Source organism: Mastomys coucha, unplaced genomic scaffold (genome assembly GCF_008632895.1).
Source record: "Mastomys coucha isolate ucsf_1 unplaced genomic scaffold, UCSF_Mcou_1 pScaffold18, whole genome shotgun sequence".
Lineage (NCBI taxonomy): Eukaryota > Metazoa > Chordata > Mammalia > Rodentia > Muridae > Mastomys > Mastomys coucha.
In genome coordinates, this window is record NW_022196900.1 from 112,629,941 (window position 1) to 112,655,530 (window position 25,590).

Genomic DNA, 25,590 nt, shown 5'->3' on the forward strand with positions numbered 1-25,590 from the left:
CCATCACCACCATCACTATCACCATCACCATCAACCCACCATCACCATCACCACCATCACTATCATCATCACCATCATCACTATCATCATCACCACCATCACTATCACAATCACCACCATCACTATCATCATCACCATCATCACTATCATCACCATCCTTACCAACAGCATCAGAACATCAGCAACAGAAATATCACCACCACAGATGTTCTATAGTCACAGATTTGAACTAAGCAAAGAATAAAGCAAAGAAAGGAAGAGACATAAGACAGGAAGGGGGAAGAAATGGGGCCTTGTCTCTTTAGCTTGCTAGACAAAGAGAGAGCCGCCTTCTCTTCATTTTCCTCTTGAGTGGCACAGCCTCCCAGGTTGCTGGAGGGAGCAGCTCAGGAAGAGGTCGGTGCATGAGCTGCTTTCACAGGGTAGACACTGGGGCAGTGTGTCCTGAAAAGGACATGTTGGATATGCCAACGAGGCATGGCCCCCAGGATAGGGTTCCCTGAAAGTCAATCCCTCCACACTCCAGGCCCAGCTTGGCCACAGAGGCCTCTAACAATGAGACGTTCCTGGACAGGAGTGGCAAGCTTTAACCAGACACAGACACAGACAGGTTCTGCTCTAGAACCCCAGGACCTCCGTTCCAGGACACATTAGAATGATGAGCAAAGAGCAAACAGGAGAGAGAACCGGAGAGATTTCTCTCCAATCTTGGGAGGAAATGGCCAGGAATAAATGTGATTTAGAACTGCTGCTGTGCTGAGCCTCAGCAGCCATGCTCCGATCCCAGTGACTGCTATGGAGCGATTCAGTGAGCAGAGGGTAATTCGGACTCAGTCGCAAGTGAAGTGATGCATCTGAGGGGGTGACGAGAAGGTCCCCTCCCCTTCACAAAAATACTTGCAGCCTCCAGAGGCACCCACTAAGCCGCATGCTCGCTGGAGGCTGTCTAGCATGGAGACTGTGCCCCTCTCCAGTTTATTAATCAGACGACAGAGAGCTCAAGAGGTGACCAGCCCCATGCTTCACAGGGCGCCAATGACACCTCAGCATCATCTCCTCTCCGTGCCAAGGAGGTGGTTTGGGATTTGGTCAAGTGCAGAGATCATGAGGAAGCCATGGCAGAGTGATTGAAAATGTGGATGCCAGGGTTCCTGGGCTCAGGTCCTGACTCTGTCAACCGCTGCATGAGGCTGAAGGCACTCGTCCACCTGTGCTTCTCTGTTAGGAAAGCAAAGACAATGTTGGTATTGTGGTAGCCTTCTAGAGATGCAGGCGATTGGCTGAGACAGGCTTTGGGACTATTCTGCACAGGGCTCTGAATCGAGCCAGTTCTCTTACCTGTGACCCCCAAAGGAAATGGTAGAACACACTGGGCATGTGGTGCTGATGCGTGGTGCAACTGCCTGACCTGTTGCTTCCACAACGGAAGAGGTGAGGCATACATAGGATATTCCATCCTCCCCGAACACGGCTCCTGAGTTTTGAGGACAAGGTTACAGAGGATCTTGGGCTTCCACAGGCCTCTTGAGTAGCATACTCATTTTCAATCCTCTGAGAATTATTCTGCCTCACTGACTAGTTATAGACCTGGCCCAGCCCCAGGGGGTACATGCACACAGTGTGTCTGCTCCACACAGCCCAGCAGTGTGGAGCACAGAGCTGGGCTCACAGTGTGTCTGCTCCTCACAGCTCAGCAGTGTGGAGCACAGAGCTGGGCTCACAGTGTGTCTGCTCCACACAGTCCAGCAGTGTGGAGTACAGAGCTGAGCTCACAGTATGTCTGCTCCTCACAGCCCAGCAGTGTGGAGCACAGAGCTGAGCTCACAGTGTGTCTGCTCCACACAGCCCAGCAGTGTGGAGCACAGAGCTGGGCTCACAGTGTGTCTGATCCTCACAGCTCAGCAGTGTGGAGCACAGAGCTGGGCTCACAGTGTGTCTGCTCCACCCGACTATACTCAGTACCCCCACCTCTGCTCCTCAGAGCATCTATAGGAGCTGGAGCCTCAGAAGCCAGAGCACAGGCTATCTCCTGAGCCAACCCTTGGTCACCTAGAGCACACTGAGAACATGGAAGTGGCTGGCTTCCTCAAAAATTTAAAGAGCTGATAGAAACTTCTCCATAAAAGTCTTTTTTGCTGTCATTTCTCACCATCTTGAAGCCTAAGACATCTTCTATCCACTTCCTGTGATGGTCAGATTTATAGGTAGTTTGGCTAACCAGTGGTACCAACTGATTCACCCATGGAAGTTCACCCACAGTTATTCATTCCGCTAGTCTGGATGCCACAGGGAGGTGTGTGGCACATGTCATTAGAATCACTTGATTCTAACTTGAACATACTATCTTTAATGTGCTAGTTGGGTTTTTTTGTCAGCTTGACACAAGCTAGAGTCATCCTGGAAGAGGGAACCTCAGCTGAGGAACTGCCTCCATCAGATTGGCCTGTGGGCAAGTCCGATGGCACAGAGTAAATTGATGTCTGAGTCCACTGTGGGTGGTGCCACTTCAAGGCAGGTGGTCCTGGGTGCTGTAAGAAAGTAGGCTGAGCAATGGAGAACAAGCCAAGAAGGAAGAAGTTCCATCCGGGGACAGCCCCCTGCCTGTTTCCAGCATGACCCTCCTGACAGCACCTGCCCATTTCCCAGTGGCTACTCCATGTGTTGTAGGAGCAATCCTTTGAAAATTCTCCTAACAGCCAGTGAATCTTTGCCTTTATACCACACATCTGTCTATATTCGTAGATATAAATCTGTCTGTGTAGATGTGTCTACAGCTGCAGAGATGCATCTCTCTAAACTAAGATAGAAATGCAGCTATCTGTCTGGCTGTGCTAGATATGAAGACACACAGCTAGAGATCTGGCTGCAGACCCATAGATGTTACTGAAGACAGGGGAAGATCTATCTATCCACTTATTGTCTCATCCATCTCCGTAGCAGATGATACAGGGGCTGGGAGAGAGAGCATCCATATCCCTGTCTCTGTCTCCGTACCACCTAAGCCTGGACGTAAGAGGACCATGTAGAGGGAGGCCCATAGGCACGGAAGAGTGTCACAGGCACAGAGTGGACTTGGAGCACATAGAGATGCCACTGCTCTCTGGTGGACACCTCCTTCATGACCAAATACCATCAGCAAACTTCCCATATTACAGAAGTTCAGAGGGGCCCCCTCCCCGGGCCCCCGTATCCTCAGGATGAACTTACTTTAGCTAAAGATGAAGTCAGATCACTGATGACATTCTGAGTCTTCTCTGGATCCACATGTGATTGTGACACACCCAGGGAGCACCCTGCTCCAGCTGGATCTGCCTTAGCTTACCCACTGTGGATGATCTAAGACCTGCGACTGGCAGGAGTTAAGGCACTTACTCCGCGACAAGTCCTATCTCAGCACTGGGATCGAGGAGCGGGGGGGACACGGGGGTGACTGATTGCCAGCAGTCTGTGAACCCCACAGGCATGAGCTCCTTCTGTATCTTATTGCATCTGATATAAGGCTCCTTAAGACCCTTGTCTCTCTGACAACACATTTGGCTAGGAAGGGATTAGAATGCAGGATAGCCATTATTGGTCCCTTGGTGTGTTATGCTGCCACTAAGTGACAGAGAGAGAGCATCAGAGTGCTGGCAGTCTCCATCCCTCAGGCAGCGATGGACTGACTGTGAGGCAGGTATCTGCTTGATCCATCACAGCATGCAGCTGACAACAGAGACCGAGTGCCACTCCTCAGAGACTTGGTGGCTCACTAGGGAGTGTCACTCTGGCAGAGGATGGAGGCTGTGGCACCCTGTTCTGTTCGGCTGGCTCCCCAGGAAGGACTTTGTCTCATGATGTCTAGTGATCCTGGTTTAATGAGCTCTGAGCTCATACTGCATTATGTAACTCAGCCAACTGGTTCACCAGGAAATGAGTGTAAGGCCCTGCTGCCGAGGCCTGGGAAAACCCTGTCGATCTTCAAAATGTTGGAGTGGCATTTTTGCTATTTCATTTTCAATGGACAGGAAATGAAGTTCGGAAAACAGGACATCTGTCCAGGGATGAGAACATGGAGGGGTGATTGTAACTGCCTTCTCTGCCTCGGAGTGCAGCTGAGAGCAGTTTGTGGCCTACTGTTATCAGGAAGCCTTGAACGTAACAGGCATGGAGGGAGGAAATGTGGAACCCTATAGCCTACAGAGGACTTTTACTGGAAATATAGAACTTGACCCTCACAGCCATCATTTTGGTGAGCACGGAGACTATGGAGATAGCTTGCTCACTAGGTCAGAGTCCCACTAAGATCCACGTGAGATGACTGACTTTGAGGGGCTCCCTGCTTTGACTGGGGAAGCTGAGGCTTGGTGTAAGATATGCTGGGACCAGTCATGGAAGCAGGAAGAGAGGAACACAGACCCACTCTGGGAGACTCTGCAGCCCTGGGACTGAAGGCCACTGGGGAGTCCTGGTGGAAGAAGGGCCTAGTTGTCAGGCCTGAGGCTCACATTCCGAAGCTTCTGTGAGAAAGGCTCTGGGTGCTAAGCTCTGGGGTGTCTTGTCAGAGCCATGCTCGGGAACTTGGAAATGGGTTCATTTGGCTTGTTTTGGAGCAGACATCCCGTCCTTGCATTCGAAGCCCTCGGTGGGGACAGACTTTCAAGTTAATTCATAATAAAGTCCAGGACCGGGGACAGATTTCCATGCACCTCTCATACATGGTCAGAGCATAAGAGGAGATCTGTGTGTGGCCCAGCACCTGGAAAGACAGAAGCTACTATTTGAATGATGAATGAATGAATGAGTGAGTGAATGAATGATAGGTGAATGAATGAAGATGAATGAATAAATAGGTCAGGATTATTCCTAACTGGAGTTTTGAGGTGTATGACATTCTGCACACTCAGAGCTTACCCACATTGTGGTGTTTCTGTTGTTTATTGGGCCACACACTTCACCTCTGATGTCCCCATAAGACAACACACATCCCAATCTGTATTTGCACAGTTTGGCGAAATGGGGTCAAGCTTCTCTTTCACTGATCGGGATAATGAGTGCCAGAGAAGCTATATAACCTCCCTCCTTGGCTGGCTGACGTCAGGGCCAGAGCCACATCCTGACTCCTCCAGTCACCCAGGTCAAAGGTCACGCTGCCACCCAGGTCAGGGCAAAGGTAAGGCAGCCGATGTTGAAGGCTTCAGCCCCTGCCATGGCTGCTGTCCCTGAGGCTAGAGTAGTGTAATGGCGTGTGCTGGGTTCTGAGAGGGGAAACAGGATACAGAAACCAGCCTGGGTAATGTCCCTGGCGTGGGCTGTTTGGAGCATGCTGTGTTTGTAACCAGGTAACACAGAGGTGAGCATGACCTTTAGGTTCCCTCTGGAGGGCTCTGCCCTGACAGAGGACTGAGGGTCATCTTTTCATGTGAGTATACTCAACTGATGCCAGCCAGTGTCAGGAGTACCCGAGAAGTAGGAGAAAGGCAGCCCGACACTAGACCCCGTCCCTCTCACAGCATAATATACGGGCTCTGTGAGGATGCACACTCCGAGCCTGGCTCCATTCTCTTCCATCTGTGTCTGGGTGAACTGCTCGACTCAGGAATCCAGCTTCAGTGGCAGCTGTGGATTCATCTCTGGCCCATCTGACTCAGGGTAGGCAGGGTCTCACAGCCAATGTCTTCTGGGCTCATGCAGTGTCATCTGCTCCTCTCTGTTCCATCTAATCTCTTTATGCTTTGGAGGCCATGTGGCTTGTGGGATGGAAGGTACCACCCTTCCTATAGATGAGGTTTGGGGGATTTAGCACAGTGACCTCAGGCCCCAGAGCCACGATGCAGACTGGTCAAACCTCTCACTTGATCTCCCACACAGAGCAGACACTCCAGGGACCAAGGAATGACTTAGAGCTAGAATTCTAGAAAAGATGCTTCTTATTCTTGTTCCTGTTGCAGTGAAAGGCTGTGGAGGCCTGAGCTGGCTCATGCCCCTGCCTGTGTGCTGGGGAGCTTCGGAGCTCTGCTGGAGCTGACAGAGGAAGGCAGAGCTAAGCCCAGAATGTGTGAGCACTCCTTTAGCTTCTCTCGGTTACAGTTCTGCCTTCAGCTGAATTCACCCCAACGTTTGCCACCGCGTGAGCCAATAAATTCCTATTTTTGCTTCAGACAGTTTGTGTCAGGTTTTGCGGCTTACAAGAGAAAAATTTGTAATGGACCCAGTCTTCTCTCACTTTCTGCAACTTGCATCAGGCAGGGAATCTACAGACTAAAGTGCCATTTTCAGAAAACCGAGAGAGACACCATAAAGATACGCAGTGAACAAGCAGCGGGTGCCTCACACCGTAGTTGTCACACAGCCAAAGCCAAGCAACTCAGCGCCTGGCCACGTGTGGGGCATGTGCTATGCCTCTGCAGTCTGCATTGGGCCACGCCAGCTCATGCGGCAGAAAACAGGTTGTCTCTCCATATCCTGCTCCCTCACTGAAGTCTGCGGCTTCATGTACCTCTCACATGTTTCTGTCAGAGCTAAGGCAGAAAAATTAGTTTGATATATTTTAGAAACTCACTAACTTTAGCAGGAATTAAAAATGAGGAATGAGGCAGGCTGCCTGGGAAGATGGCAGCCGTGTCCACCTCTGCCCATCAGTACTTTTTATTGTTTATTTTGTCTGTTGGGGACAAGGATGAGGGGGCACGCTGTAGGAGTCAGTTCTCTCCTTCCACCGACTGGATCCTGGGCTCCGGCTTAAGGGCTCAGACGTGGTAGCAAGAACCTTTACTCACTGGACCATCTCACTGGACCTTTTATATTTGGTGTGTGTGTGTGTGAGAGAGAGAGTGTGTGCATGCACATGTATGTGCACACTGTAGCATGTGTCTGTGCATGTGTGTATATATGAGTGTACATGCATGTACATCTCTGTTTGTGCATGTGTGTGTGAGAGTACATGTGTGTATGTCTCTGTGTGTTTGTATGCATGCATGTGTGTGAGTGTATGCATGTGTATGCTCCTGCACATGCACATACATCTGCACACTCTCGAGTGTGTATCTATGCCTGTGTCTGTGTATGTGTGTATGTACATTGAGTGTCTGTGTGTGCTTGTGAGTGTCTGTGTGTGCATGTGAGTATCTTTGTGTGCATGCGTGTGTGTGAGTGTCTGTGTGTGCATGTGTGTACTCAAGCTCATGCACATGCATGTGCATACTCTTGAGTGTGTATCTATGCCTGTATGTCTGTGCATGTATATGTGTATGAGAGTGCATATGATTCTGTGTGTGTGTGTGTGTGTGTGTGTGTGTGTGTGTGTACATGCTTGTGGGAGTCAGCTCTCTCTTTCTCTCTCTTGTGGTCCTCCAGGGTCTCTGGGAATCAAACAACACAGGTCATCAGGCTTAGCATCAAGTGCCTTTACTAGCTGAACCACCTTGCCAGCTCACTAAAAAAATGTTGTGCACACTTATGGTGTGTATCTACATAAATCAGTTGTTCATGTGCTATAGAGTACATGGAGGTCAGAGAACCACTCTCAGGGTCACTACTCCTTTCCCACCAATGAATTCAAGGATTGAATCAAGCACAGGTCATCAGGTTTGTGCAGTAAGGACCATCGCCTGCTAAGCCATCCACTGGTCACCTGGGCTCTGGTTTTTACAAACAATGGGCAACATACTTGAAGACTGACATTTTCTCTCACAATTTATTTTATCTTATTTTTATTCTCATGTTGGGTTGGTATGTGATGAGGCCAGGAGAACATATCAGGTCCCCTGGAGCAGAAACCAGAGGTGGCTGTGAGCCGCCCAACATGGGTGTTGAGACCTGAACCCTGGTCCTCTGGAGGAACAGCGAGTGTTCTTAACTCCAGAGCCATGCCTCCTGCCCTCAAGCCAGCCTCTCTAAGTGTGAGGCTTGTGCCTGGTAAGGGTGTGAGGGAGACGGCTGCAGGGATCCAGACCCTCAGGACGTGCTGGGTCTTAGGTCAGTCCTGCTTACTTACGGGCCTGACAACACTGTGCCATCTGAATGGTTCTGTCCCCAGCTGATTAATGTGTTTTAGAATTTTCCCCTACCATCAACACGGATGAGTTGATTAGTGAATTAAAAATTTCCCTCTCCTTTCGGCAACCACTAAATCACATTTGCTTTAACTCATTGATTTAAATTAGGGATGGTTGCCCTCCGACAAGTCTTCATCTCACTGGGGGTGGGGGAAATCATTTGAAAAGTTATTTATCTTAATATCAATTAAGACTGGCTAATTAGACCTAACTCTAGCAGTTGGGCACATGGAACTTGAGTCCCTGATAGTGTTTGGGATTCGGGAAGAGTTCGGGGCTGCTAGAGACGGAAGCATAAGGAGGTAGCACATTTGGGGTGACCCTGTGTCCCAGGCTGATTCAAGAAAGTGTGGTGACCAGTTTCCTTCCTCAGCCTCCGCCTGGAGTTAGTACACTTCCCTTCTGGGCGCTATGTGTAAGGGAAAGATGTTGCTGAAATCTATTAGGCACACTGAGCAGCATTCTGAGGATTTCATAGACAATACCAGCTTTGATGCTTTCAGGGAATCATTCCTCCTGGTGGCAGAGAAAGACTACCCCGGATCTAGCCAGTCCATGGCTCTATGAGGTTAGTGTCTCCTCCATGGAGTGAGGGCCAGAGTTAAGGTCACAGAATGGGAACCCAGTTCTACCGCTAAGAAAATTCAGAGCTAAGACAAGGATGGCTAAGTTTAGTGACATGATGTTTAGCACTTCAAACTGGGGGAGGGCTCTTACCTCAGAGTCCAAGCTGCAGAAAATCATGTGGCCATAGTATCCGATGGCTGGGCCAAGTCAAGTCTGTGTGCCATGAGTCTTTGATTGGGCTTAAGAGAGATGTGTGTGACCAGAGCTGTAGGTATGGTACTGGAGAGGTAGTTTCCAGGGCCTGCTGCTGGTCCCATGGATGTTCGAGGCTTTTGTGAGTGGTTCCTGTAGGCTGGGATGGTGCTAGAGTAGAAACAAGCAAGCCAGTCTTGCCTTCAATTGCTCTCAGTTTCAGGAGTTGAGGGGACCAGAGCTGAATGTTTGTCACAGAGAATCATGAATTCTTCAACACCATAACACAAAAGCCTGTCTCTAGACAAGGACACCCCCAGCAAACGTTGGAAGGAAGGTTTGTGATACCAGGGCAGTCAGACAGGCCCACCCATTCCATTTTCCAGCTCTGCACTGCTCACTCCAGTGAGCGAATGTTCTTGTGTCCCTGGGTGAAGCCATGCACTTACAGGTTACAGCACAATTGCTTGCTTACCTTCGTAAGAATCTGCAGGTCAGGAGCCTAGCTCCAGGTGAGCTGGGTTCCCCTCAGCATCTGTCAAGGCCGCCGCTGCAGCTGCAGCGTCAGAACCCACTGTGGGTATTTGGGTCTCTCCAAGGAAGGGTGGGATTCCTTGCAAAGCAGAGATTGCTCCCTCCTTTTTTATTAGTTCTCTGGGAATATTGTACAATCTATTTTTTTTTTTTGAGACAGGATCTGTGGTGGTTGGAATAGGTGCGACCCCAGTAGACTTATGTGTTTGAATGCTTGGCCCAGAGGGAGGTGTGGCCTTGTTGGAAGCAGTGTGTCACTATGGAGGCAGGCTTTGAGATCTCCTATGCTCAAGCTGTGCCCAGTGTGGAGAGATAATCTCCTCCTGGCTGCTTTTGGATCAAGATGTAGAACTCTCAGCTCCTGCTCCAGCGCCATGTCTGCCTGTGTGCGGCCATGCTCCCTGCCATGATGATAACAGACTGAACCTCTGAACCTGTGAGCCAGGCCCAATAAATGTCTTCTTTTATAAGAGTTGCATTGGTCACAGTGTCTGTTCACAGCAGTGAAACCCTAACCAAGACAGGGTCTCATTGCATAGAAAATGTCAGCCTTCACTCAAAATACTCAATATATTAATTGTATTTGGGCATATTCAACCCCACATACAACTTAATCTGAGGTCTACCAATCCTTCACAAATTACCCAAAATTGTTCGGTAAGTCTATCAAACCCCATTTGTGCTTCCTGTACACATCGTCTTAGGTATGCAGTCATCCCCTGGAGTGTGGTGGATGGAGCTTTGAGAAAGCTGTTCCTTCCCCTTCCAGCAGCTCCTTGGAGCTCACATTCCTCCCCTCTCCATGCTGGGGTCTTGCTTGGCTTGAGTTCACACAGGTCCTCTGTATTTAGTCACTGCCACTGTGAGTTCCTGTGTGCAGCTGCCCCAGTACATCAGGAGAATACGGTTCCCTTCTCATTACCGGCTGCCTCTGCCTCCTACACCCTTTCTGTCTCATTTTCTGCTGTGACAGAGGAAGAGAATGTGTGGAACACACTTCCGTTTTAAAGCCGAGCACAGCAGCCTTATTCTCTGCACATTGACTGTGTGTGGGTCTCTGTACTAACTGCTAAGGGTTGAGAGATTTGATAACCTATGGGTATAGTGATGAGTCATTACAAGTCTACAGGATAATAGCAGTAGGATCTCCCCTAGAGCCTGTGCCCTGACTAGTGATAGGTTGACTTGATGATGGTGCCCAGTATGAGTGATGGAAGAAAGGTGGCCACCTGTGGGTCCACCTCATGTGATTCGGTCTCTGCAACTTTGTACCCTGTCTGCCTTGGACCCTCTTTAAGAGGGATACCTGATTAGGTTAGACCTTCCACCTTCAATGAGAGGACATACAATCCAGGTGCTGTGACACTCTGGGGCCATGTTCAAATGCCGCCTTCTGTAAGTTTCACCACATGACAAGGAAATAAAATTGACCTACTTACCATTGGCTGGTGTATAGCAACCCTCTGATAGCTCCTCTGGTGGTCCTGTGATGAGGTGGGCAGGCCAGGGTACTTGAGGGAGGCTGGATCAGCACACAAGTGCTCTGTGGGTCACTTCCCTCCCTGGGGATATCAGTTGTCACTTTTGTTAGACCAACCTGCTGTCTCCTGCTCAGGACATCCCAGCAGGGCCATGCTTGGACAGATGGGTCAGATCAGTGTTGCATGGATCCGACCTCCTGGATTTTCTCCTTCTGCCTGGACACAGGTAGCTCCCATCTCAGGGAGTTCTGACACCTTCCCCCTGTGCCTTCCACCTCCTCCGAAGGAGACACAACTTACCCTCTGGTATGCTGCTGAGGTCCATGGACAGATCCTGGAGTTGAGCCAGATTAAGGAGACAGCACCACTTGGCACAATGCTCTAGCTGAGGCCTGCCTCACCCATGGAAGGCCCAAGAAGGCTAGCAAAGTTCCAGGCCTGGCTTCCAGTCCCTCTTCCAAAGCAGCAGGCAGGCCCACTTCCAGTATGAGGGAGGGGGGAGCAGCTGGGGATTAGAGACATCTTTTCTCTCCCTTCATTAAAAATGACACCTCTCGTTTATTTTGAAGGGAATAGCAGCTGTCTTGAGGGCTCCTAGCCTGACACCTCGAAATTTTTCTCTGTTAAGAATTTGAAAAATATGCAAATATTCTTCGTAGAATCAGAAACACTTCTCTTTCAAAAGGGTTGATTCTGATGAAGATGGATCTTGTTCCAAGGTCCCAGTTTTCTCCAGCCCTGGGCCTATATCATCTTTCCCATGAAATGAGTCTCTGCCATATTTTAAGCCTCTGCAGAGGGAGATGGCAGGTGGCAAAGGCTTATTGCTACAAATTGCTCCCATGCCAGCTCTTTCACAACATTACCTCTTTAGGGGTCCAGAGCTGGGTGCACTTCCTGTGTTTGAGTTGGCGGGTTCAGGCCTGAGGACTAAAACACTAGATGGCTCCTGAACCCTGAGAGGAGAGGAACTGACCACCAGAAACCACAGTGCTGAGTGAGAAGCCTGGGACCAGAAGCCTCACACTTCAGAGGACCTACATGCCACTGCTGGTCTGGGCCCGAGGCAGTCTTTCCTGGGACTTCAGATCCAGCTATCTCCATCTTTGGAACCTTTCCAGGTTCATGCCTATGAGTGTCTTTGCACCAATTTTTGCCCCTTGATAAAGATATCAGTCCCAGTGGATTAGATCAGAGGGAGCCATGTGGCTATACCCTAGCTCCATCCATATGGTCACACCCCCTAGCTCCATCCATGTGGCCACACCCCCTAGCTCCATCCATGTGGCCACACCCTAGCTCCATCCATGTGGCCACACCTCCTAGCTCCATCCATGTGGCCACACCCCCGAGACTTGAACATATGTGTTGAGGAGACACAATGCAATCCAGGTCATCTTCCAACTGTGAGGACCCCCCTCATGGGTCAGCATTCATCATGGCCAGATCCTAGGACTGAAGAGCTAGAAAGACAAACAGTTCCACCCCACCCAGCTGAGAGCTGTCGAAACACACAGATATGGAAGGAGATGAGAGAAAACATAACCAAACACAGTCACTGTGACCCTCGGGATGGACAGCACACTCTCTGCTCAGGCTACACATAGGGAGAGGGAACTTGTGGGAAATGTCCTTAGAGAGGCCCCTGTTTAGGTTGCTGTGGGTCAAGAAGGGATGGCACCTTCTCTGATGCCAGCTACTTTTGTGTGTCAGGATTCACACTCAAAACTTTAGGTCTATGGGAGTGGAGAGATGAGCCAGTCATTTAGAGCACATTTGAATCCCAGCATCCACACTGAAAGGCACAGGATTGCTGATAGGACAATAGGACCCTTCCGACCTCTGTGGGCACCTGCATTAGCAAGCACATACCTATACATTACATATACACATGCATGTAGTTAAAATAAACACAAAGCTTATGGTTCTAACCTCATGTAATCTCCAAGATACCCTATAGACTAGTACTTTAATCCCCAAAGTATTGATGAAGAAACTGAAAGTCAACAGTGACCTCACACATCCTCAAGGTCAAGCAGCTGACAGCTGGATGGCAGCACAAGTCTGCAAGACTCACCTTCTTAAGACCAAGACTTCCACGTGCCAAGAGCAAGGCTTGCTGGCAAATTAAGAGTCTTGGTGCCAAGACCATGGCTTGCTGGCAAATTAAGAGTCCTTGGGGAAGATCCTCAGCTGAGCGCTGTGTGGAACCAAGCTGCTCTCAGAAGTTGCTCTGCAGAGTGTTTCCAAGTAAATAAAATGATTGGGAAATTAGGAGAGGGAACGGGAGGTTCAGGGATGCCACACGCAAGCAGGGGACTCGCGAGACAAATCAATGCTGACATTGTATGCCGCTCCTCTCCTCCCAACAGGATTCAACAAGCGAAAGTGATGATTAGATCCAGTTGGTGCTATATATTCAGACTCGTGAAGTGTTTGTGAGCGGCTGGTGGAATTTTTACTGGCAGATTATTTAAATTGGCTAGGATTGGAACATTGTCACAAAGATTGAAAGCTGGATCATCGCCTGTAAACAGAATATGCAGTAAATGACAGGGGCAGGGTGTTTGATGGCGCCCTGGGATTTTCAGGGTTTCTGGAAGCTCCTTGCTTTAATTAACTCCTCTACTAATAATCAAAGGAAGTAGGCGTAGCTGAGAGAGGGCTGTTGTGGAAGAGCTTGAAAACATAGACAGGGTCCAAGGGCCAAGAAAACATCACAACTACAACACCCACCTCCTCATCAGCAACACCAACAACCACAGCATCAACAACTGACACTGTGACAGGCACCGTCATGACATCATCAGACACCACAATCGACAGAAACCACGATAACAACCACAACGCCAACAACCACAAGAATATCATCAGAGACCACAAGCATGACATCTTCTTCCTGAGATACACCGACAACCACAATAACAAGCACAACAAAAACTACCACCACGACAACATCGTATAATACAACCATGATGTGTACAAGGACCACGTTAACAACCACGACAGCATCGTTAACCACCATCACCATGCCAGCTACCACCGCGACACCATCACACACTACAACCACAACTTCTACCTCCTCAGCCATGAACTCATCACCAACAACTGCAATAACAACCATGATAGCAGCCACTACCACCATCATGACATCACCACAATGCCACTACCACCATCATGGCATCACCACAACCATACCCATCTCCACAGCCACATCATCAACACCACAGCGGCCATCATAACATCGCAACTGTAATAGTAACAGACACAACGTCTTCATCCACCAGCGCTACCACATTGACCACCACCATGACGTCATCAATTGTAACTACACCTTCTACCTCCTCTCTATGACATCATCAACATGATAGCAAAGACGCCATGATGCACCGTCATCGTCACCATCAAAACTATAGTGGTTAGAAAATCACACTGTCACGTGCCACAATGGTAACTGCCACCACAGTAAGGTCAACCACCACCTCGATGATACCAACCATCATCCAAACCCATCGTGGCAACTATAACCATCACAGTATTGTTAGTATCACCATTGTAACAATAACTACCACTCCTCAACTATCACCACCTCAAGCATGGGGGTACCATCTCCAGAGCCACAATGACTGTTACCACTACAACCTCCACAGGAACATCAACTACAGTTAGATCACCAACAGCTGCCAGCTCATAGCAGCACCGACAATGCTGCAAACACCATTAACATTACAAGATCCTGGCTTGAAACTTTGGACGGTTGTGCCTAAGCACAGTGATTGGTGAGATGGATTGGTTCTACCCCTGCCTGGACCTGACTCTTGGAAGGACTCCAGGCTTTGACTGCTAAGCAGTGGAGAAGGGCTTGTCCACCCTGATCTCACTGACTTTTGGGGTCACTTCCATGCCTGAAATGCAAGCCTCAGAAAAGCGGGGCTTGTTCACTCTCCTCTCTGCGGCGCTGGCATCAGGGCATCAGGCAGCGCTCAGGTGGCATCAATGAAAGGGTTAGGAGTCTACAGATGTGAGGCCAGACACCAGCCTCCTGTCTCTGGAGCATCCTCTAAGTTGATGGGCAATCGGTGTGGCCTCTGTGAAGCTGGTCTCTGCCTTTTCCCAAACCCCACAGGACATAGACCCATCGGACAACCAACCTCCTAGAATCCACAAAAGCTTCCTCCACTCTGTGGTATAATCGCTGACACTCTGAGCTCCCTGGGGTGTGACTTTCCTCTTTCATGTAAATTCTTCTACACTTTTCTCCTCCCCTTTAGAAGGACAGCTTCTTTAAGACCATTAAAAGTAGACTTTTGTGGGAAGGTCACAACGTACATCTGCCCTTTGCCCTCTGTCCTGGCTGTCCTGCCTGGCTAGGGTATGGATGGAGTCTTCACTGGAGGGTTGGGGTCCCAAGCTTACCTCCAACCCAAGCGCACTATCTGAATCCAGCATATCTGATGCCTGCGCCTCTGTCCACTCTGTGAGCAAGGCAGAAAGTGACTCCCGGATCTGAGCTACCTTCCTCCCCTGACACCCGCTGATGGTGATGACATCAGCAGGAAGTTCCCAGCATGTCTACCTCCTTATAATCAGTAGATCTCAACACTGTGGCTGAGGCTCACTGCTGTTTCTCAGAAAGATGAGCTGAAGCAGCCCAGCCCAGGTGTAAGCCAAGGCTCTCACAGCCTGCCACAATCCCCACACCATGAGTGCTTCAGCTTGTGACCCATGTCACTATCTATAAAAGGAGACTCTGAAGGACTGGAACCAAGGAGCTCAGGTGCGGTGCTGCAAGGCACCTTGCCCAGCTCCCACATTGGTCACCCTTGGCCAGCAGGGCAGCTGTCCTGCCAATGTCCCAGAATGCACCAGCCCTTGGTTCTCCTGCAGGCAAAAGGTCAGCTGGTTCTGGGGAAGGAGGGGAGAACCTTGTGAGTGGAAAGCTGTGAGCCTCATTATACTCTCTGCTGGGGGCTCACATGGACATCATGTAATCTCAACACATGCAGAGACAATAATGGATTCTGTCATGTCAGGTATATCACCTCTTCCAGCTGAGTCCTCTCCTGATGGTCATGGCACTAGAAGGCAGAGGGGGTGACCTTTCCACGTTTCAGATTGACCACTCTACTCTAGGATCATGACATCATACCTCTCCCAGCAGCCCATGACATCATACCCCTCACACCAGACCATGACATCATACCCCTCCAACCAGACCATGACATCATACCCCTCCAACCAGACCATGACATCATACCCCTCCAACCAGGCCATGATATCACACCCCTCACACCAGACCATGACATCCCACCCCTCACACCAGCTCTTGACATCACACCCCTCACACCAGCCCTTGACATCATACCCCTCACACCAGCCCTTGACATCATACCCTTCCCACCAGACCATGACATCACAACCCTCACACCAGACCATGACATCCCACCCCTCACACCAGCCCTTGACATCCCACCCCTCACACCAGCCCTTGACATCCCACCCCTCACACCAGACCATAATATCATACCCCTCCCACCAGCCCTTGACATCATACTCTTCTCACCAGACCATGACATCATACTCCTCACACCAACCCTTGACATCACACCCCTCACACTAGACCATGACATCACACTCCTCACACCAGCCCTTGACATCACACCCCTCACACCAGCCCTTGACATCATATCTCTCCAAGTAACCTAGCTTCATAGAAAAAGGTTTACTTTTTAAAAACCATTAGTTTGTGCACACGGTAGTTTTGCCATCATGTATATTTATACAATGCTAGGAGGACAAGTCAGATCTCCTAAGACTGGAGGTACAGACGGTGCTGGCAATCAACATGAGTCCATGGGAGAGCAGCCAGTGCTCTTAATCGCTGAACCACCTCTCCAGCCCCATGGAGAAGAAAACAAAATTAAAAATCCCAAAGTACCAGAGAAAGAATACTTAGGTCTGACCAGTATCCTAAAGGAAGATAAAAGAAAAAGGGGAATGTAAGCCTGTCACCGCTTGGCTGTGACCCACCTAGCTGCAGTCCCCAACAGTGTATTTGAAAGTCGCTGTGATCCATTACTTCCCTTACTCTGCTCCTGAGAAAATTTTATGACACTCCAGCTGTGTCTGTTCTTGTTACCCATGGGTGGGGTCTGGGCCAGGGGATTCCAAGTTCCTCGCCTTCTGTTAAAGAACTGGAATAAGGGCTCACCCGGATTGCAAAGTGGGGAGGGAAACTTACTGGAGAGTGCTCGGTGCCAAGAGGCAGAAGCCGCGCTGGAGGGCGGGCGCTCCACAGCCCGTTACTATTTGGATCTTCTTTTCAGAGTCCAGGAGGAGAGGGACTTGGGTTGCTCACAAGGCTGTCTCTTTTGTTTGACAAACTAGGGTTGTGTAAGCATTTGCTCACTGCACATGTATGTCTCCTGCTAACTGTCAGGCTGACATATAGAGAACCGCATGGAGAGAGAGCATCCCTGGGTGTGCCTAGGAGGGATTTTTTTTTAATGGAGTTGGTTGAGGTTGGAAAACCCATCTGGAATGTGGACGGCACCATTCCCTGGGCTGAGCAAAGCCTGGTGATGGAGCTCAGTGCAGATCATACCTGCACCGTTCTCTCTCTGCGCTTGAGTTCTCCTCGCCTTGGCTTCTTTGCAGTAAAGGGCTGTAGCCTGGAACTAGGAGCTGAGTTAAATCCATATCCCCTTAGTTGCTTCTGTTGCTGTACTACATCAGAGCAAATGGACAGAAACTAAGACACCTTCCTTCCCTTGGGCCGTCTCATTTCACCTTGCGCACATAGAACCATGTATATACATAGGATTCTCAATCAAGGACTCTCCCCAAACTCCACTTAGAGGACACAGTCTGACACATTGAACTTGCATCCTACCCGCTCTAAGACACAGAGGGCCATCTCCCTTGGTCCAGGAAATGTCTTGGGATATGTTTAAATGGAAAAGTATATTTGAATGGCTTCTCCACTGACATAAAAATAAATCGAAATGAGTCGAATTTCCTGTGAAAAGGCAGGTTTATGGGGCAGCTCTCTGCAGGTTCACTGATCTCTTGTCAGTGGAGTGGCAAGGCTGGGCTCAGGGAGACGCTTCTTAAAGGGAAGGTGAGGGAACTGTGAGGTGAAGATGAAGTCCTGGTGATCCTTATTTGGTGAGTTTGGGACCCTGTTGGTGGGTCTTAAGTCTGGTGGTTGCTTTGGAATCTGGAACTGGGAGCTGACTTTGGCCAGTGTTTTCCACAGGCGATTTGAAAGCATGGATTCCTGGTCAGAAGTGAAGGTGGGGGAACCTCTTGGCTAAGAGCATCTTGACTTTGTCCCCAGATCGTCAGCCTAACAGTATTATCAAGAGGTTACCAAGAACTGCAGAATTTCACTCTTAGAGCAGGCTGATGCAGCTGGGGGTCCCATGTTGCCAGAAGATTTGGGGATACATTGTTTGGAGATAAAAGTATTGGTTATTGAAGTCATTCTTAGAAGAGGAACATGTATATATTCCAAGCCAAGTGGAGTTCCAGCCTGCTAAGCCATTCCCTATGCTTGTCTACCTCTTTTCCGGACCATATTTGGCTTCAGGAAAATCTCATGTTTCCTTTGAGGTGAGAGCTATGTTTTTATATTGACAAACAATTTTGTGGTCTTTTCTTCCCCAGGTGGTACTGTGAAAGGCTTTGGGGCTCCCTTCTGGTTCTGAGGTTCTTCCCATTTCATGCTGAGACTGGAGAGTGCCCCAAATTTACTATTTGCATTAATAAATTAAAGAAATAAACTAAAGAAGGGCATCTCCATCCCTTTCAGGATCTTCATGCTTGCCCCCAGTCAGCAGGGTCAAAGCCCCCTGTGTTGCCTTTCACTAGGGAGTTAGTTTTGGCTTCAGGAGGGCTTGTGGGAAGCAGATGACTATGGCTTCCTGGCAAGTGAGCACAGATCTTGCCTCTGTGTCACCTTTTCTGATGATCGAGTGACTTTTGTCAAGTTCAGCAAGCCTCAAATTCTCCAAGTCCTGGCTTAACTGCTTTCCCTGGGGCTGGAATTTCCCCAATAAGGCCTGAAGTTCCTATTATCATGCAAATATGTTAATAGAATAACATTTCTCTCCATCAAGAACCATTATTAGGAGTTCCTGTACAAGCTCTGAATTAGAAATGAGAAAGCTGGCTTCCCTCGGGATGCCTGACTTCTGAACAGGCAGCATCTTCTGCTGCCTCCTCTGCCCTGGCTGCAGCTCCCTGCTGACCGGGCCACTTCTTTCTCAAAGGTTGGTTTCCAAGTTCATGAAGACTCGAGGGTTAGTCTGGCCCCAGTTCACGTTGTGTTATAAAACACTGTCATTAAATGCAACTTAGCTGGCTTGAGCATTTCCAAAGACTAGAACCACAGGGGTGTTCATCTGTGTTTGCAGCCATCTTCTGCTGGGATTAGCCTGTGCCCGTCACGCTCAGACCTTCGGAGCCACTGGCCAGAACTCTGTGTGTAACTGAACCCTGTGTCTTCACTCACTCACTTTTCCACTTTGGGAAGTTATTCTGGATGAAGTGTGCAGGTCTCTGTGGGCTCAGCTCTCATTTCTCAAAGGCAAATCTCAGCGGTGGATATTGGAGTGGACGGCAGATGGCCAAAGCCTATGTGTGACATGTGTGGCATGCTAAGAAGCTGCTCCGTGCAATTCCCAACGTAGCAGACAGGATGTGAGTTCCGGTTCTTTTACGTGTTGTCAATGCAAAACTGCACCTCTCACTTTAAAGGGGATACAAGATGGTTTATTCTGGAGCTGGTATGAGCAACACATATTTAGTTTTCTCCAAAGTGCTGTGTCCCACCGTGGAAGTGTTTATATGAGATTTTTATTAGAGAACAAAAAAGTCATAAATCAAAATGTTTAGCAAATACATTGGTGGGGGCACAGGTAGGCAGGTTACAGTAAAGAGGGGGAGATGTCGCTGTAGGTTCTAAATAAGATTTGGTGCTATTCTTAGCTACTAAGGAGAGCTTTAAACAGGGGTGGAAGCAGCCCGAGAGAGACATATTAGCAAAGCTGGGAGGAAACAGCTATGTAAACTCTTTGACATTGGGCAAAGAACTACAGGATTTAAAGTTGGCCCTGCTGTGTTTCTGTCTCGCTTTGGTCCAGCATTTCCTCACTGTGCCCCCTCTCCTCCCCTTTGGGACAACACTGTATTTGCTGTGCCGTCACATGTTAAAAGTATGTAGTTTGCATTTTGATTTTACAGGAGGTTACAACTAAGCGATCACCTTGACGCTTTGAAGAGAAGTTGCACTTTGAACTTTTACACTGTGTTGAAACTGTGAAAGGCCATGGGGACTTGTGAACTTGAAATGCAGTTTGCGTTATGATAGGACTGCAAGCCTGTGAAAGCCAGAGAGCAGAACATGCTGGTTTGAATGAGAACGGTCCACAGAAGCGCGTACATTCGGGTACCTGGTCACGGGTTGCATCTTGGAAGGATTGGGAGGTGTGGTCTTGCTGAAGGAGGTGTGGTCTTGCTGAAGGAGGTGTGTCACTTGGGCTTCGAGGTTTCAGTAGCCCACCCCTCACCAGTTAGCTCTCCTGCTCACTGTCTGGTGCTCATGGATCAGATGTGAGCTCTCGGCTACTCCTCTAGCACTCTGCCTGCCTACTTGCCTGCCGCCATGCTCCCAGACATGGCCGTAGACTAACCCTCCATAACGACCCTGAGAAGGTGTTTCCTGGGGATTTCACCTCAGGAATAAGCACCTCTTGTTAACCCCAGCTAATTCCTCAGCTGCACCTGAGCAGCACCAATCGTCCCAGGAAAGCGAAGCGCATCACAGCAGTGGCACTTGTTTCTTGCTAATCACAGCTAATTCTTTGTCCACAGCTGACCAGAAACCACAGATCCCTAATTCAATGTATCACTCAAACAGCCCTGGTAGAATCTTTGAGAAAACCAGAATTTCTCTCCGAAACATCACAGTCCATTCCCCCATCCTCTGCCCTGACCTCAGCATGTGTAATCTTCCAACTTCCCACAGAGCAGTTGTTTAAGCTCTGAGCACTCAAGGGTTTCTCCACCCCAAGTTCCAAATCCACGAACCTCCCTAAGAGCAGTGTGTTCAGGTTCACAAGAACACAACTGGTCCTACCAACCCTCCCTAAGCGCAGTGTGTTCATCCACCAGAACACAACTGGTCCTACCAACCCTCCCTAAGCGCAGTGTGTTCATCCATCAGAACACAACTGGTCCTACCAACCCTCCCTAAGCGCAGTGTGTTCATCCATCAGAACACAACTGGTCCTACCGACCCTCCCTAAGCGCAGTGTGTTCATCCATCAGAACACAGCTGGTCCTACCGACCCTCCCTAAGAGCAGTGTGTTCAGGTACACCAGAACACAACTGGTCCCAAATTCTGTGTTAGGTTGTTTCTCTGTTGTGATACCCAAATAAACCTGGGGGAAAGAGTGTGTTTGGCTTACAGAGTACAGCCCATCATCACTGGAAGCGAGGGCAGAACTCAAGGCAGGGACCTGGAGTCAGGAGCTGGAACAGAAGCTGCAGAGGGGTGCTGCTTGCTGGCTTGCTACCTGTCTTCTTCCATGTTCCATGGCTGTGAAAGGACACCCTGACCTTGGCAACTCTTATAAAGGGAAACATTTAGTCTGGGCATGCTGACAGTTTCAGAGGTTTAGTCCATGGTAGAAAGCCTGGCATCACATGGGGCAGACATGGTAGCTGAGAGTTCTACATCCAGGTGTGAAGGCAGAAGGAAGAAGAGGAGGCAGGAGTGGGCTTTGGAGACCTCAAAGACACATTTATTATTATTATTATTATTATTGATTATTACTGATTATTTTATTTATTTACATTTCAAATGCTATCCCTGTCCCCAGTTTCCCCTCTGCAAACCTCCTATTCCATCCCCAACCCCTTTGCTTCTATGAAGGTGCTCCCCTATCCACCCATCCACTCCTGCCTCACCACCCTAGCATTTCCCTATGCTGGCACATCGAGCCTCCACAGGACCAATGGCCTCCCCTCCAGTAGATGCCAGATAAGGCCATCCTCTGCTACATATGTAGCTGGAGTCATGAGTACTCTTTGGTTGGTGGTTTAGTCTCTGGGATCTCTTGGGGGTCCCCCAGTTGAGGGATGGGATCACCCACCCATCTCAAAAATTTTAACCCAGAATTGCTCCTGTCTAAAGGAAACGCAGGGGCAAAGAGTGGAGCAGACACTGAAGGAAAGGCCATCCAGAGACTGCCCCACCCAGGGATCTAATCCCATATGCAGACACCAAACCCAGACACTATTGCTGATGCCAAAAAAGCCCTTGCTGACAGGAGCCTGACACAGCTGTCTCCTAAGAGGGTTTGCCAGAGCCTGACCAATACAGATGTAGATGCTTGCAGCCATTCATTAGACTGAGCATGAGGACCCGAATGGAGGAGTCAGGGCAAGGACTGAAGGAACTGAAAGGGTTTGCAACCCCACAGGAAGAACAGCAAAGACACATTTTTCCAAGGCCACTGCAGAGGCCACACCTCCTAATCCTTTCAAATAGCACCATACACTGGACTAAGCCCTCAAACACACATGCCTCCTAGTCCACGCCCTGGACTAAGCCCTCAAACACCGTGCTTCCTAGCCCACGCCCTGGACTAAGCCCTCAAACACACGTGCCTCCTAGCCCACGCCCTGGACTAAGCCCTCAAACACCATGCCTATGGGGAAAATCCCTATTCAAACCACCACACAGCCCATGACTTGCTCAGCTACTTTTCCTATACAGCCCAGGATCACCGCCCAGCCATGGCGTTCTACTGTGTCATCCCACATCATCTGGAAATCAAAGAAATGTCCCATGGACTTGAACACAGGTCAGGTCAGGGGAGGTGACTCCTTGGTTGACGATCCTTCTCTCTGTGCATCTGGCTTTGTGTCAAGTTGACAAAGGCCAGGCAACGTACCCTGCAAGCCACTGTGATGGTACCAGGAATAAGATGAGTGGATGCTCTTCAGGGCCCAGAGTGAAGTGTACATGAACACATGAGTGCTTTATTGGACAAGAAAATGACACGGAGAGACCTCTATAGCTCCTTGTGACAAGCACAGTAGTGACAAGGCCATACATGCTCTTCACGCTCTTTTCTTGTATGTATGTATGTATGTATGTATGTATGTGTATATATATATATATATATATGCACACACATATAAGTGTATGTACATATATATACTTATATATGTGCATATATGTATATACGTGCATATATAATTTTTAGTATACGCTTTTATATTTTAGTGTGTCCATATATATTAATATATATTTAATATATAAATATTTTTCTATTTTAATGTATGTGTACAGGTGTGTGTGCATATGTGTGTATGTGTGTGTATGCGTGCATGTGCATTTGTGGGTGTGGTATGTATGTGTGAGTATGTGCTGTGTGTATGGTGGTGGTGGTATGTGTGTGTTCTGTGTGTGTGTGTGTGTGTGTGTGTGTGTGTGTGTGTGCCACATCAGTGCAGTACCTGCAGAGGCCAGAAGAAGGCGTCAGATCCCTGGAGCTGAAGTTTCATGTGATTGTGAGTCACCCAGCATGGATGCTGTGTACTGAACTCTGGTCCCCAGGAAGTGCAGCAAGCAGTCTAACTTGTGATTCATCTCTTTGGCTTCTTTACGCGTCTTACATCTTACTTTGGATCAATTTCATCCCACCGTCTTTATCTACAGCTCAGCCCTTCCACTCTAAGTTTGTTGTTTATCTAGGGCTCACTCCCTTTCTTAGCATTTCGGTTAAGTGTGGCTTGTCTTCAATATTACGACACTTCATGTATAATTTAGTGACTCTACAGTAATGATTTGTGTTTGTTCCTCCGGTTCTTTGTGCTCATGTCATATTTTACTTTGATCTTTGCTGAAACTCCACAGAAGAAAGTGGTTTTTTTGTTTGTTTGTTTGTTTTTGGTTTTGTTTTCAAGACAGGGTTTCTCTGTGTAGCCCTGGCTGTCCTGGAGCTCACTGTGTAGACCAGGCTGGCCTCGAACATAGAAATCTGCCTGTCTCTGCCTCCCAAGTGCTAGGATTAAAGGCGTGTGCCACCACTGCCTGGCAAAGAGTGCATTCTTATTTTTCTTTTGTTTCTCCGGTTTTGTTTTGATTGATTCAGTTTTTGAGTGGGGGCGGGGCTTACTCTGTAGGCCTGGACTTGTAAATCCTCTAGCATGTACTTTCTGACTTCTGGGAATTAGATATGTGAATGATTCTTCCTGGTCTTGTAGTTTTATTTAACTGTTAAATTATATAAAATGAAAAATGAATATGAAATCAGTTACATTTATAGACAGCTTTCCAATTTTGAGTGCATTGCAGTCTCCTCTTACAAAAGAAGTGTGGACGTGTTCTTAGGCTTCCTGACCTCTTGCTCAGTCAGGGTTAATTTCCCAAGCCTTTAGCATGTCTGTGTTTTTCATAATGTATCTTTCTGAGTACTAAACTTATGTATAAGAACCTTTTAGTTTTTAATTTAATTTTTTTTTAAATGGGCCCTTACATGGTAACCCAGGCAGCACTTACTGCAATCTTTCTGCCTCAACCTCTTGTGTGCTTAGATTACAGACTTTAACCACCTCACCTGGCTTCTTAAATATAATGTTAAAGCTGTCACCTATATATCTTATCTCTTGAGTGGGTTTTAAAGAGACATGTATAGAAGTCTTAGTTGTGTTCTCCTGTATGAAAATTATTTTCTTCTAATTCTCTTTATGTCTTTTTTCCAACATTTGGTTGCTGGACAGTGATCCATCCTCATGTGGCTTCCTGGGTTTGCCCTGATGGCACTTATTAAGCTTCTTAGTCTCATGCAGCAGAGTTTTATCAAATTGGGGACATATATCGATTGCTTAAATACATGTTTTGGCCTTTATGAGTCTCTGTTTGGCTCCTTAAATTGCGGGCAGGTCACACTACTGAGTGTGCCCGCAGATCACTAAATTGCTATGCTGCTTACAGCCTCCACCCCGCATTGGGCAGTTTGTCTTTGAACCCGCTGACCCATTTGTCTTACACATTCAATCTGCTCATTTTCCGGAAGCTTCACTTGGCTTCGAGATAGTCTGTGAGTTTCACCCAGTGAGTATGGGGGTCTCCTATTTTATTTACTATTTCCATATTTTCCCTTAAACCCATGGCTCACAACCTTCCCAATGCTGAGACGCTTTAGCACAGTTCTTCATGTTGTGGTGACCCCCAATCATAAACTTATTTTTGTTGCCACTTCATAACTGTAATTTTGCTACTGTTTTGAGTTGTAATGTAAATATCTGTGTTTTTTGGTAGTCCTGGGTGACCCCCGTGAAAGGGTCGTTTGAGTTCCCAAAGAGGTCGCGACCCAAAGGTAGAGAACCCTTCTCTCAAGTCTATGCCCATACGCACCGTAACTGTGTTAACGATCTTTTCTTTGTCACTGCCTTGTCTCTGAGCCCTCTGCTCTGTTTATATCATGTACGTGTGTCTGTTGATTGCTCATGTTGCCTGTCTTTTCGTGATTGGTAATTTGGGGCCCTAGACATCTCTCTAAGTATGGCTGAGCTGTTTTCTTATCCTCTGGGTTCCATGAGCTTTGCTTACTTGTGCATCCAGTCGTACATCTGGAGCCTGGTCTTGGTTTCCTTACAACGGCCACCACTAGCCAGACCTATGGACAGATCACAAATCTGGTCTTCCTTGAGTGTTCAGGAGTTAAACATGGTGTCTCCTCGGGATTCCAGGTAGGAATTCTGG

At 48.4% G+C, this 25,590-nt stretch overlaps 1 long non-coding RNA gene across 2 annotated transcripts; it reads right to left on the reverse strand.

Annotated features, from left to right (window-relative positions):
* Window positions 1-7,287: 7,287 nt before the first annotated feature.
* On the reverse strand, window positions 7,288-25,564 carry LOC116097102. Of its 2 annotated transcripts, XR_004121219.1 has the most exons (7): window positions 25,438-25,564; window positions 13,151-13,334; window positions 12,885-13,040; window positions 11,108-11,312; window positions 10,766-10,888; window positions 8,751-8,963; window positions 7,288-7,337 (listed from the first exon to the last, which is right to left on the reverse strand). It is a non-coding gene; the product is annotated as an uncharacterized LOC116097102 (long non-coding RNA). The 2 variants fall into 2 exon arrangements; XR_004121220.1 differs by lacking the exons at window positions 10,766-10,888; window positions 11,108-11,312.
* Between the last annotated feature and the right edge of the window lie 26 nt (window positions 25,565-25,590).